The sequence below is a fragment of the Stegodyphus dumicola genome, chromosome 9, assembly GCF_044657685.1.
Source record: "Stegodyphus dumicola isolate Sdum_Otavi_A_Nest chromosome 9, ASM4465768v1".
In the NCBI taxonomy this organism is placed as follows: Eukaryota; Metazoa; Arthropoda; class Arachnida; order Araneae; family Eresidae; genus Stegodyphus; species Stegodyphus dumicola.
The window spans coordinates 57,838,550-57,854,714 of NC_140776.1; the positions used below are offsets into that span (position 1 = coordinate 57,838,550).

Here is a 16,165-nt window from a genome sequence, read left to right on the forward strand (position 1 = left end):
GATGTTACCAAAAAATATTTATCTGACAATTTATGGATGCACATCTATTCAGGACAGTATCCAATGATGCTGAACTACACAGATGGTAAGTTCTGCAATTCTTTTTTTTTTTTTTTTTTTTTTTTTTTTTTTATGAAAACAATTCACTATGTCCATAAAAAGAACAAAAGCCCAGCAAAGAATAATTTCTCAAAAAGGAAACTGTTTTATTACTGGTGCTTCTTCCTTTTTTAATTTTATTGATTCGTGGCTTTTGTATGCAATTCTTAGGGTGCCACCATTTTGAAAGCAACTGCATGCAGTCTTTCATACATTAACTTATATTTCATACATTAACTTATATATTTATTATAACTTATTTTTAAATCATTTCATACATTAAGTTTATAAATGCTCTTCAAAGTCTAATGATTTCATGACCTTTCAGAAAGGGCGAGGATAATCATGAAGTTTGAATAATTAGTTGCTTTTTCCCACAAATGAATATTCCAGTGTTTGTTTTATAACTGACTTAAAAAGGTATTTATTCAACTACTGAATAAAAATTAATTGATCATTTGGTAAAATATTTTATTTATTTAAAGTGCAGGCTACCTCTCTGAAACAACCTCATATAAATATACAAGCATTAACACAGCATTTTTGGTACTCTTCTGTTAACAGGACCAGATTCAAAAGTGTATGCATGTATGCACGTGTGTATGTATATGTATACACACACAGTGTGTACACACACAGATACATACGTATGTACATATATATATATATATATATATATATACAGTCAAAAGTCGTTAATTCGGACACCCATAATCCGGAATGATCTATAATCCGGACCTCAAAACTAAAAACTTTCTGCGCATGCGCTGTGTTGACACATGTGCATAGGCGTTTACGCGTGCGCGTAAGACCTTTACCTGCACGCGCATATGCGTGTGCGCAAGTGCAGAATACGTTTTTGCATGCGCGTTTAACGTATAACGGACGGTATAAGCTAAAATTATACAATTATCTATTTCAGTTAATGTTGATGCTTGCGTTATTCCTTAATCTTCGAATTGGATGCAGCTTATTATTTTTTGCAGACTGTAAGAGCAATTTTATAAAAGTCTTCGATTATGTAAATTTCCGATTCTGGAGCTCCCAAAGGATCTACAAAACGAAAGTATGTCTCGATGTCCGTCAAACAAAAAGTGGAATTGCTGCAAAAAATGGATAAAGACATGAAGAAGGTGACAGAGAGGTTATTGAAAACGAAAAAATTTCGATTGACAAGTTAGTCAGTATTCTCGGCACAGCAATTACGGGACTTGAACAGCGGAGCTTTTTAACTGAACAAGAAGTTATGTCTGTTTATAGAATTAAAGAGAAAGTATTATCACATAAAACGAAACAACTTACATTGAAAGAAATGTTTAATAAAGTAAACAAATAAATATTAAGCTTCTTTTTTTGTAAATTTTGATACCCTTTAGATCAAAATTGTTCTTTATTTCCTAAAATACGGTTTCATATTTTTAATTTTAGAATTTGTGCATGCCATCTTACGAGATTTAAACTGATGATCTATAATCCGGAAAAATCGATAATCCGGAATCGCCGAAGTCCCGGCGAGTCCGGATTAACGACTTTTGACTGTATATATAAATACATCTATCCATCCATAACTGGTTCTGATAACATAACCACAATTTTATTATTTTGAGATTTTAATTCTGTTAAGTAAAATACAACAATACCTTGCCCAGTCTAGCTTCAATGCCTCAATTCACTATGGTACAATTTAAAAATTTCAAAACAAATTAAATTCTGAAAAATTAAAGCACAAAATTATTTTCAATACATAAATGATTAATTTTCCCCTTGATACTTCTTTGTTAAAACACCTCCTCCCGAGACTGAATCAACAATCAACTAAGATACCTTGTCAAAATCTGGCTGCATGCTCTGTCAAAATCTGCCTAGCCACATAATCATATATTAAAACTTGCTGAGAGTTCTTATATCTCGGCAAGTAATCATAAAATAGCACCATGTTGCATCTTTGCTCTTGCCGCATGTTCTTATATTATTCATTTTTTATGAGGTTTTTGAATTTGCATTGTTTAATTAAAAATATACTCACTTTTTTTTTTTTTTTTTTTTTTTTTTTTTTTTTTTGGTAGTTTGTGAATATAGCATTGGCAATCTAATTTACCAAGTAATGAGGTGAATGCCATACCATTTTTTCAAGAAAGAAGTATTTTACCTGACAAATGAGTATGCAAAAATGGCCACAACATGAAACTTTAATATTAATGAAAATATTTGGAGGAGCAAAGTTAAAAATTTCAAAAAGACTCCATGTTGAAAATTGGTTCAGTGATTCCAGAACATAAACCGAACCAGAAAAAAAACATTATTTTAGTCGGAATGAAAACTGGAACTGAACCGAAAAAAAATATTGGTTTATTTTGGTTCAATATATCTTCAGTCATTTTGTTACTGTAACCAACGTATAAATATTTTCTAATTTAACGTCAACCATTTAATTATCATCATTACATGTACATTGCTTCTTGATTTCCTGTTTTGATGTTCACTAGCACTTTTCTGTTTCAGTTTCACATGAAACTACTTGTAGAAGGCAGATTTAATTCAGTTGAATGAACTAGAAATATAGAAGATTTTTTTTTTTAAGAAAAATGTCATTCTTAGTTATATTTTTCACATCTCAGCATGCGATCATCCACGGAAGTTCGTATAGACTGTTTAGATAGACAAACCAGCTGTTGAGCAGGAAATATCCAGTGCGGTGCCAGCCCTAACAAAGAAAGGGATTGTGACACATGCGTCTCTGTCTAATTGGTCAAAAGACATAAAAAGGCTAGTGACTGGCAGTATTAATTCATGGAGAGTAAGTTCAATAGTCAACTAAAAGTAAATAGTCAAGTAAAGACTAAACTAAAAATCACATGTAACTTTCAACCAACTCTCTATTCTTTCGTTTTGCACCTCATTCTCAGCTGTGCCTGTGGCAGCCACCTTTTTTACCAAAACCTCATACAGCTCTGTCTTCTGATATTGAATTACTGATAGTGTAAGCACCTGTGTATTAATTTTTAAAATCTATTTGTTCTGTACACTACACAGCACTTTTTCACAGCATTTATTTTCAAACTAATTGAATAAAATACACCAAAACCTCTTCTTTTCAATGCTTACTTTAATGCAATTTTGATTAAACACAGTTTAAAATATCGCCAAATACACACTTCAATTTTTTTTTTTTTTTTTTTTTTTTGAGAAGAGCCATTTAAAAAAACCAGCAAATGGGAGATTACCCTAGAATTAAGACTTAAGATGTCAGTATATCCGACATTTATCAAATTTTGCTTTCCACATCAGAAAAAGTACAGGCTGTGTAACATTTAAAGAATATTTGGAACAAATTACAATTTTTGGAAAAATCCATCTCAGTCGTCAACAAGAAAAGACAATCTTCTACTGAAAGCGATGAAAATGATAAATCATTATCATTGAATAAAAGAATTGGCAATAAAAATACATAAATCCCCTATTTCTACCAAGATTGACATTGATTTCATTTTAAATAATTTTGAAAACGTACCAAGACTCACAATAAAAAATAATACTTTAGATTTCTGAGAAGAGAATCAAATTACCTATCCGCACTTGTGCAATGGTGATTTTGGCAGCTCCAGCTACAAAAGATACCGTTGAAAGGCTGTTTTCAGATTTGAAATTTATTCACCGAGACAACAGAAGTAATCTCAGTGAAACCACGTTAGAAGATATATTAATAATTAGAGACAATTTTCATATATTAAATAAATAAAAATACTTTTTAGAGAATTATTGAAAGGCCAAGTGCACAATGTAAATGGCAAGTGTCACGCGATAAAGGCATGCACAATCAACATAATCATGAACCTAGTTGTCAAATGTGATTTTGATAATGGATAACAATGCCAATGCTCGCTCGTCATATCGTACATGCTGGTTAATTGTATATTAATAGTGTACCACATAGTGTACCAATTAAAAAAAGGAATAAAGTCTTCTAAATTTTCATAGAATTACATTTTTAGTACAAATAAGAATATATATATAATAAAATTATTCATTTGGAAGTGAACCGACAACCAATATTTTTGGCGGGATGAAAATCGGAACTCAACCGATATTTTTCTTTTTAGTTGAACCGGAACAAAAAAATTACATTTCGAAGCCCTGGGTGTAACAAAACAGCTTAATATCCGTGAAAGTGCATCAGCTGATTGGAACAATTATATACTAAAAAATAATAAGGGTAAGGTTTCTTAAAAATATTCTTAAGAAACAACATGTGACTATTATTATTATATATTTTGTTTATTTTTATATTCGCGCTTCGTGAGCTTGGCAAAATTACAGTCCAGATCTTGATGCAAGTCTAAAATCACCAAATATCATTGGGGACCACTAGAACAAAGAAGTACCTTTCCCTCTGTACAGTTGTCTCTCTTTGTATGGTTATTTCTTACGCCATTTTGAAGTTATGCAATACAAAATGAGAAAATGCAACACTTACTAACATAGATTAGGAATTCCAATCTCTCTCACACCCCTTGTTTATTTTCACGATAGACTTTCACTCTGGTAATTAATTTACAATTATTCATTGCCCAGTACTAGTAACATAGTTTAGCACTGTTGCCACCGTGGATATACCTTATCACTATCTTATATTAAGACCATAAAATTAACAGATTGCAATGAATAAACATACATGAAGGAATTACGATATGAAATACAATCTTACTTAATATACCACAATTATTTTAGTGTTTTAGCAGTTTATAAACCAGAAATGAAAAAATGAGTAAAGTGATAAATTTACTGATTAATACAGTCAAAAGTCGTTAATTCGGACACCCATAATCCGGAATTATCTATAATCCGGACCTCAAAGCTAAAAACTTTCTGCGCATGCGCCGCGTTGACACATGCGCATAGGCGTTTACGCGTGCGCGTAAGACCTCTTACAACTGCGCATTTGCGTGTGCGCAAGCGCAGAATACGTTTTCGCGTGCGCGTTTTATGTATAACGAACGAACGGTATAAGCTAAAATTATCTAATTATCTATTTCAGTTAATGTTGATGATTGCGTTGTCTCTTAATTTTCGAATTGGATCCGGCTTATTATTTTTTGCAGACTGTAAGAGCAATACTATAAAAGTAAACTTGAACTTTCGATTATGTCAAATAGAATTTCCGAATCTGGAGCTTCCAAAGTATCGTACAAAACGAAAGTATGTTTCGATGTCCATCAAACAAAAAGTGGAATTGCTGCAAAAAATTGATAAAAACATGAAGAATGTGACAGAGAGGTTAGTGAAAACGAAAAAATTTCGATTGACAAGTTAGTCAGTATTCTCGGCACAGCAATTAATGGGACTTGAACAGCGGAACTTTGCAACTGAACAAAAAATTATGTCTGTTTATAGAATTAAAGAGAAAGTATTACCACATAAAATGAAACAACTTACATCGAAAGAAATGTTTAATAAAGTAAACAAATACATATTAAGCTTTTTTTTGTAAACTTCGATACCCTTTAGATCATAATTGTTCTTTATTTCATAAATTACGGTTTCATATTTTTAATTTTAGAATTTGTGCATGCCATCTTACGCGATTTAAACTGATGATCTATAATCCGGAATCGTCGAAGTCCCGACAAGTCCAGATTAACGACTTTTGACTGTAATAAGATCTAGGCCTATACTAAAACCTATGCATTCTTGAATAGTATTGGGGTTTTCTATATTTTAGGATACCTCTTGGATTATCGCCAAGTTGTTCCATTTGTGGTAACCTGAGTATTTTACGTTGAATATTATGAAAACCCTATTATGATGCGATTGGTTGTAATCCATGATTGCAATTTTCTTAATGCTAGGGAAAATATTTCTCAGGGCTTATTTACGCGCTGTATGTTGGTTAGGAAGTACGTTGCTTATTTTGTGCTTTACACTGTAAAATGTCTGCTGGTGATACGATTAAAATAAAGTTTCTGTACGCTTTGGAACAATAAGGAAAGAAAATATTGATTGATTGGTATATATATTGAGATTTAAATGGCTTCATTCACCTCTCAGTAAATTATGCGGCAGGATTTAAGGATTTGGAAACCAGAGCTCATATCAACACGAAGAAAGATATGTGGGATGTAATAAAATGGGATTTTCGAAAGAAATGTCTCCAGCAGTAGGGAGGATATTTCTGATTTTTAGTTTTCTGAATTTATGTGGAGGCAGTATACAGATTCTAATTCAGATAATTTTAAATGCTGTTAAAGAATTCTGTGTGAGACATGCTGAAGACACAGAAATTTCTAAATATGATTTCCTTTCTGTACTGCACAGATTAGATAACATGTATGTATATTTTTATGTTATTTCCTTGTTTTATTTTAATTTAAAGTGCAGTTTAATGAGATTGTGATTTTTTTATGTTTTAATTATATTTTATTGCATTATGTTTTGGACACTATTTTACTTGGGATGGCATTGCATGTCAACAAGAATGGCATGAAACAAATTGCCAATTTTCAGCAAGGGGTACCCTAAAAAATATTTTTCCCCAGTATTGTATCAAAGTAAAATATTATTTTAAGTGAATAAATATATAAAAATATAATTTTATGTATTAAATTTAAAACAAAAATTGATTCTCTGTTTAGAAAGGTTCAATACAATGATATTCTCATCAACATGTACAAATAAATAAACTATTTTCAGTTTTTGTCAATTCAAAAATCATCAGATATATCCTCAATTTTCCAAAATATTGTATTGTTTGAGAAGAGAATGCTGTTCACTTTTCAAATATGTTCTCTCCTAAACATGCAATGAACAACATCATATTTTGAATAACTCAACAATTTTTACCATTTTTAGCAATAAAATAACTTATGCTGTAGCATACTTCAATCATATTTTCACCACCAGTGTTAGCTGATAGTAGATAAGATTTTACATTAGTGAATGAAAAAAGCTTATTAATTTTTGTCTGTAACTGGGATGTTTTGTTTCTAAATGATGAACGAGTAATAGCAGTTTCATATTTTCATTTGATACTTCCCTGCATATTACATGAAGAGGACTGATGCTATCTTCAGCTTTTGTGAAAGGAAATTCATATTAAAAACAACCAGAATATTTTCTTCTTCTTTTAAGTAGGACTGCTGCTTGGAATTTTCTTACTATTAGTCAGTCTAACATTCCTGAATATATTAGAATGTCAAAGTAATACAGAATATACATATCCTATATCTCCAAAAAGAACAAAATATCCAACTGCAGAAAGTATAATGTTCATTGCTTTTAAAATACTTGTGGAATAATATTTTAATACCGTTCCATGCTACCTTCTATTCTCCTGTTTTATAAGGATTAAGGTGGTATACCAGTTTGTTTGGCAGTAGCTATACCCTTAGCTGATTCTTTGGAAATGATTGGCACATATACCAAATCAGAGGTATCATCCATAGTAGATTTAGTTAACGTAAAAAAATTTTTATCAGCTAACCCATTTGTATTTAAACAAATCTTACATTTAAAAGAAACTAATGTAAAACAAAATTCCACTCTCAAACTTCTATGAATGCAAATAATCGCAAAGAAAGGTACAAAGCTAAAAACTACATAACTAAATTGATGATTCACTCAACATTATACACTCACTATGACGAAATGAGAAAGAGAGTGGCTACATACAATGAGTAAAGAATCAAGGGTACTTTTCTGTTTTGCTGGCGCAAACGATAAAGTCACCAATAATGGTACAACTGATGCCAAACGGAATATCTTTGCTGGTAACCTTTTATGCCTCATTTTCAAAACAAATCACAGCCATTTCTTACCATATTGATTGTTTCTTTCAATACTGCCATACAATTACATAGAATATTTACAAAGATAAATAAATTTTTTGCCCCAAGACCATTCGCTGTAATTAAGTCAATTAGGATACAATCACATCACTCACCCAAAGGCGAAAATATAGAAAAGGCAAAAAATCAAGGGTTAAATTCATCAAGTCTAATGAGAGTGCACTAGCAAAGTAAAGCACTACGGTTTTACATAACTTCTGAGTAAGCTATTTGTACGAATTGAAATAATTCTTGCATTTAAGCTTGTATTCCACATTAAGATTTAACTTGAAATTAATGTAGATAATTACTGAGAGAATTATATTTTTGTAGCGTAGTTTACGTGAGAAGAGATCACTTGTGGTCACGTGATACGAACTGGCGAATCACGATGTTGGACCATGACAGCATAGTAAATTCTTAAATTAATGTCTTTTTACAAATTTACTGTCTTAAATTAATGTCTTTTTACAAATTTATTGTCTTTATTTTTTTACAAAATTATAAACCATATTAAAATGTTTATGCCTTCAAAATAAAAAATTCTTAGAACTAACATTTGTTAACAAAGTCCGCTTGGCGAGATTTGCGCCGGCGAAACGATAATTTTCGTTTCAATAACACTACTGGTTTCGTTAAATTTTCCACTGTTGACTGTGTAATTCCAAGGGGAAGAACTCAAGTATTCTACCAAATATGGCTTTTCTATTTATTACACATGCAATGCGAACTAGCTTCCACCATTTATGTTGCCGCAACCGCATTTGTGCGCCGCTGACTAAGGTCGCAGACAAGTCAGTACGTTTGTTTTGCTTGTCGTGCGGGTACTGTATTTCTGTGTCTGGAGTGAGCGTGAAGACTGAGAAAATAGTTATTCACCATGTCAGGAGTGGCTTCTAAAAAAAAAATATCTGATGAAAGAAGACTGCTTCAAGATCAGTGGGAAATTGACTATTTTGTAGTGCAAAATAAACATGGGTCAGCAACTTGTTTAATTTTCCATGAAAGTGTTATATTAAAGAAATATAATATTGATCCCTATTTTACAACAAAACACGGATCGTTTAGTGAAACTTTTTCTTGAGGATCCACCATAAGACAGCAGAAACTAGCAGCTTTGAAAAGTTCTTTGGTGCAACAACAAAACGTTATGTCGGCGGTGATGTCATAAGATGCAGTGGTAACAAAGGTATCATATGAAATTTGTTATATACTTGGTAAGAATATGAAACCGTTTACTGATGCAGAAATAATAGAGGAGTGTTTTTTAACTGCTTCCAGTGTACTATTTGATAAATTCAACAGCAAAAAATCAAGTAATTGGAGAAATTAAAAAACTTCAGCTCTCAGATTCAACCTGCGTTAGGCATATTGAAGACATAGCACACTATATTCGCGATCGCTAAATCAAGACTTAAAAAACTGCAAGTTCTTTAGCGTGGCTCTTGATTCCAGCACTGACATTTCAGCAACATCATAATGTTCAGTTTTTGTTAGATATTGTACTGAAGACAACTCAGTTCAAGAAGATTTTTTAGGGTAGAGTAGACTTTAAGGTACCCCTTGTATTACGGCGAAGCTGTTGTTTCATTTATGGTAGCCTGAGTAGTTGAATGTTATGTAAACCCTATTTTGATGTATTTGGGTGCATGATTCTGAGAAATTTTGAATTGTAGTATGTTTTGTAAGCGTTTTTGTGGTGTCTGTTGGTTTGATTCTTTAGACAGTAGAATGGCCAAATGTAGTAAGATTAATTTGTAATTTGAAGTTTCTGTACGATTTGGAGCGAAAGGGGAAAAGAGCTTTAATTGACTGGTGTGTAAATGAAGGTTTACTTAGTAGCCATTATAAGTGTCCTGTATGTAGGAAGGATATGCGTCTAGTCGAATGTAAAAACCGGTTACATGGATTTGAATAGGTTTGTAGGAAAAAAGGTTCAGATGGTCACTATGTGAAGCGTTCGATCAGAAAGAGTACCTGGTTTGAAAAAACGTCATTTGAGTATGATTGATATTTTGATTTTTACGTGGCTCTGGGTGTACGAAGCAAACTTGAAAATCATGGTAAGTGAATATTTGCTTTTGGTTGTGCTTAAATGTATAACATGTTTATCCTTTTTTATGTTATTTTATTGTTTGGTTTAAAATGTATTTTATTGAGATTATGTATTTTTTGTTTGCCTATAGTGTAGAATTTGGTGCTCCTTTGACTGTTTAAGTGAAAATATATTGTTGTGTACATGGACAAAGTAAAGGGAGTGCGCAATGGAAGTTTGTGCAATTCTGGGATTTTTTTCAAGTGAAAATAGGTCAACGTGTACATGGATAAGGTTAAAAGAGTGCGCAATGCCATTTTTGTGCAATTGGGGGATTTTTTTTTTAAAGTGAAAATAGGTCGACGTGTACATGGATAAAGTCAAAGGAGTACGCAATGCCATTTTTGTGCAATTCGTGGATTTTTTTTTAAGTGAAAATAAGTCGATGTGTAAATGGATACCGAGTTTGTGCAATTGTTTGTCTTATTATTTTGGCGACGATTTTTCACGCAAAAATCGCCACTTCGCAAGCCAAAATAACGAGTCAAAGAATTGCACAAAATCGGTATCCATGTACCGCCACAAAAATCGCCAAGGGGTATGCTAAACTATACTTTCACCATTTTTTAAAATTTCTCCCAATGAAGGGCCAAACCAGAGGCTATATTGCGATTTCTTTGAACAGAACAATATAGTTATAAGAAAATTAGTTTCTGTGTGCTCCGATGGCTGTCCTTCAATGACAGGCTCGGAAAATGGGTTTATTTCTCTGTTAAAAAAGAAATATGGTTTAACAAATCTAATAACATTTCATTGCATTATTCACCAGGAAAACTTGGCTGTGCACATTAAATGTCCTGAAATAGACTATGTGATGAAAACTGTCGTAAGTACAGTGAATTACATCCGAGGAGGAGAACTCATCTACAGAAAATTCAAAAGCCTTTTGGAGGAAGTGGGCAGTAAATACAGCGATAGCCTTTTACATACTTCAGTTCGTTGGCTTAGCAGAGGCAAGGTGTTGGAAAGGTTTTTTTACTTTGTGGCAAGAAATTATGCTGTATTTGCAGCAAAACAATAAAATGTGCAGTGAATTTCAAGATGATGGATGGTGGTGTATTTTAGCATTTTTGTGTGACATTGCAGATAAACTTAACTCGCTAAATTTGGATTTACAAAATGACAATAAAATAATTTCACAGATGGCAAATAAAATATTTGCATTCGAAGAGAAGCTTAATGTGTATAAAGAAGAGATAACGAACCAAATACTGCAAAATTTTCCAACAATGACTAAAGCTAAACAGGAAGGTTTTAATATTTCTTCAGATAACTGCATGAAGATTTCAAATTACTTAATGGCATTATTGAAAGAAAATAAAAGTAGATTCAGCGATTTAAGGAAAATTAAAAGCATGGTGTTACTTCTCGAAAATCCTTGGCACTTAGATCCAACAGTCATATCAGAACAGGCAGGCATATTGGGATGTAGTTACGTACAGCTGTTTGACGAATTTATAGAGTTCAAGAACAACACACATTTGGAAGCTTTTTTAAAGAAAAGAGGGCGGAAATGGATTACGCCGATTTTTGGAAAACTGTGCCTGGACAATACAGAACTGTACAAAAATGTGCTCAAATTTTTCTCACATTTTTCGCATCAAATTATCTTTGTGAGTCGTCATACTCTAAAATGAAGTATGCAAAAAAATGTATACAGAAACTGGATCACTGATTATCATTTGGATGATGTCTTACGAGTAGCGTGCAGTAATTGTAAGCCTGATAGAGAAAAGATTGTTAAAAAGCATAGATAATTCCAACGATCTCGTTAGTCTTTGTGTAATAAATACATTAATTATGTAATTTACATTTCTTCTTTATTTTAATTGTATTACTTGTTGTAATTTAGTAAACTGAACTAAAGTTAACATTTTTTTTTTAACAAAAACTAAGAAAATTTTAATTAACAATACGTTCAGCCATATTTCAAAAGCTAAGCTGTTAGAAACATACTCTTCTCTAACAATTATGTATTAAAATACATTTTCATGATAAAACAAATGGATGTGGTTATTTTGCATTATCTTGGCCTGTGATAATGTTGCGGCCCACTTGAAATAGCGCTTCCGAGAATGTGGACCGCGGATGAAAAAAGTTGAGTATGGCTGCTGCAGATGAAAAAGGTTACAGCATTAAGCTTTATTGAAAGGTCAAGAGAGTTTAAAATAATAAGCATAGAAAAAACTCATTACAGTTCAAGAAAGACAAGAATGATGAAAGCTATAGGACTTTTAAAACAAAGACACTCTTGACCTAATAACTCAAGAGCAACCAGTAGATGAATGGAAAAGCTGAAAATATAATACCACGGTTGGCCATGATTGAGCAATGGAAAGTGTAAGACAAGCTACAGATTATACGGATGAATAAAATGAGTTTGAATTCTAGGTACTATAACTTTGTGCAAAATTTTCCATACTGCCACAGAAATGTCAATATGGTTCAAAAGAGAGAAAAGGAAAATTTTTTTCCAGAAGAAAAAGAAAATCTACTAAATTTTGTTATTACATTCATAAACACTGTTTAACAATACACTCCAAGTTGTTCATTTTTAAATTACAAATCAGTTTAGTTTTTTACAATATCAATCGATTATCATTTTACAAAATCCCTTTTAGGTTTTCAGGATGCAACTTGTACATGAATTAGCATAACTCCAGTTCAAGGTGCTCCATAAATAATTGTCATTAAAAATGGACAGAAAAATGTAAGGGAGGGAGGTTATTGATGTAAAGATAATTTAAAGCATAAAAGTAAAGGTACTAAATTTAACTCAATATTGACTATATATGCAAATAACCTCAACTGATTATATGGATAATAAATGAAACAAAAGGGTAATTAATTATCTCTGTTGGAAATTAAAATTATCAAGCTTATAAAATGTATAGCTAAGAAGTGCAAAAAATTATCAGTTACCAATAGTAAGTTTCTTGCCAGAATTTTTTTTTTTTTAAATTTTACTCTGTCATTTAAACTGATTGCCAATATCTTGATCTATCTACAAGATTATTTTATTATTTAAGAATGTACACTCACTTCCAAAAGTTAAGCACGAAAATGTAAAATGCAAAAAAAATCCAACAAATACTGCTTTGATCGAAACAAAATTCGGCAGGAAAGTAGCATATATATTTATGCATAAAACAAAATCAATAATTACATACCGAAATGAACACAATATTAAATTTTTTGTAAGTTATCAGATAATGACATACTGGAGATTTAAACAGAATTATGTATAAAGTGAAAATAAGCAGGATAAAATGAAAAAACATTCATAGGGTATGTGATCTCCCCCCCCATCTGTATACAAAGTTTACACCTTAGACATGCTTTCAATTAGGTAGTCAACCACCGCAGAATTAAGCAATCGCCAATCTTCTTGTAAAGCAGTTTCTGGCTCAATAAGAGAGGCTGGAGGTGGGAAACGTGAATATACACAATGGCCGAGAGCATCCCAAAAATTTTCAATGGGATTAAGGTCGAGAGAATATGCTGGCAACACCATACGTGTAATCCCTTCATTCTCCAGGTAGTCATCGACGATGTCAGCTCTATGGGGATATGCGTTATCGTCCATTAAAACAAAAGTAGAGCCAACTGCTGCAGCGTACGATCTCACAATGGGTTCTAGGACTTCATCTCAATACCAGACAGCCGTCGAAGAACCCCGTTTTAATATGTGTAGGTCGGTGCGGTATCCTAATAAAATCCCTGCTCACACCATAATGCTTCCGCCTCGGAATGTGTAATGTTCGGTGATGTTTTGGGATTGATTGCGTGTTTGTTGTTCATGCCATATCCTTACACGCTTGTCATCTGGCTCCAGAGCAAATCTTGACTCATCGGTAAACATGACATTGCCCCAGTCAGACACATTCCAATTGACATGTTCCCGGCACCACTGTAATTGTGCCCCTCTTAATTGGACGGATAGAGGAATATAAACTCGAGGTACCCGGGCGTACAGTCCACACATATGTAATCTTCGGAGTACAGTAGCTGCAGATATCGCCTTACCAATGGACCCTGTAACCATAGATGTCACATGTGTGGAAGTTGCTCTGCGATTCCGCTTGGCTATCTTCCGCCGGGGTTGTAACCCTTGGGCGAGCGGCTACGGGTCTTCGGACAACTGTCTATGTGGTTTGGAATTGTTCCCATAAATGTGAAATTACAGAATGATGAATGCCAAAGAAAAGAGCAACATCTGTGATCGACTGTCCTACTTCAATGCGTTCCACAGCACGCCAGCACTCGGAGTCTTCCATTCGTCTTCTGGAAGTCATAGAAACACGTCTGTCTTGAAAAAAAAGAAACGAAAGCTTTAAACACCTTCTATCAGCACTTACAAACAACTTCTATAACCCTTCATAAAGCTGGCTTCTTACAAGACTACCTTTTTTGCATATTTCTTGATATGAAAATGCGATTGGCTGTTACCTAACATATTTGCATACTTCCATCTTCCTCTGCAGCAACTTGCATCCTCTTCAATTCTGATTGGCTTCCGGAAATTAGCATTTTCCTCTCTGTGCTTAACTTTTGGAAGTGAGTGTATTTCATGTCAAGGCTATATACTGATTAAAATGCCCTAACACCATGACTACAGTTTAGTAACCACTCACTAACAAAATGAATTAAACATTAATTTCCTCAAAATAATTAAATATATAAATCCAGTTAACTCAACTATTTTGCACTAAAGGCATTGCATGGGAACTGTCCTAAGCTATATGATCTTTTAAACTCTTAACTGACACATAAAATCACTTCAGAAAAAATAATTCTTCCAATCTAAAATTTATACTCCAAGTTATAGACTAGAATTTGGAAATAACTGCATTAAAAATTAACAAAAGAAAGATTCTTAAACAGAGAAAAAAAACCATCCTTAATATTGAAGGCATTTATCCATGTACTTCTTACAGTCAATTTCAAGGTAAAATACTAGTATCCCTGTCTTTAAATATTGATAGAAGGCAAAGTCAGTTCACAGAAACCTCACAGACTACTCTGTTTTGTGATTTCTTTTTGAGGATCATTTGGAAAGTGCAACAATTTCAAAAATTTAAACCCTCGTACACATACTCAGACAGGGATTTTATACAAAACTTATTTTGGGTGGATTTATAAAATTAAAAGATACTTTTTTGTTATCAGGATCAGATTCAAAAATGTGTATGCTTGTATATATATTATACATGTGTGTGTGTGTGCATGTATGTACATACACACATTTCTGAATCCAGCCCCTATAACACAAAAGTACCAGTAAAAATCCTTATAAATGCAAATACTACTGCCAATATTTTAAATACGCTTTATTTTTATGAAAAGAATTCAGAGAAAGTATGTCATCACCTTGTAAGAAATATGTGTTCAGAGATGAAAATAAAATAATTTTTAAAAAAAGCCTTTAACAGTTACAATATATTATGTTAATATATATGCGTAATCTCAGTACTCTCTTTCATTTGCTTCACTAAGTAGTTTTATTAATAAAAAATCACTGCCAATTTACAGTTGACAGTATAATCAAATATGCCGATTAATGTTATTTTTCAGCTGGCGCTGTTGCATATCCAAACAATGACAAACATGTCAGTACCTTGAGTTAGATGCAAAAGTAAGGAAATTAATAGGCATAAAAATTAGGAGCTGAAAATGAAATGAGAACGATTTTGATTTCAGACTTTTAAACTCCGTTGATTAGGCATTTAAGAAAAATGTTTACGATTTCAGTATTATAAAGCTAAGCCTATATTGGATTCAAATTTATTTCCACCGTAACTGTAATAAAATGACATTGTATTACAGTTTTTACACACAAATAACTAATCTACAATAAAGATTTCGATACTCCATATTAGTTTGACTTGACTGACATGAACGAGTCTTTGTTATCAACATATCAGGTTATTTAACTATGCCTTTCGTTTCCATCGCTTAATCGAAAACATGATGCTAAATTTTTGTAAATCTATTATTTTATGTTAAACATACCTTAACTGAAACTATCTATAAGCCGTGTTATTTCCAATGTTTTCACTGCTAACAATACCTGTCAATAACGAACTTACCATACGCGACAGCGTCAATAAAAAAAAAATTGCGGCACCTTGAGTTAAAAATATTATTTTAC

General features: G+C 32.5%; 1 protein-coding gene across 2 annotated transcripts in view; it reads right to left on the reverse strand.

The window, feature by feature from the left end:
• Positions 1-16,165, reverse strand: part of wcy (WW domain-containing adapter protein with coiled-coil wacky) — a 103,624-nt gene that overhangs the window by 87,131 nt on the left and 328 nt on the right. The window lies entirely within an intron of this gene.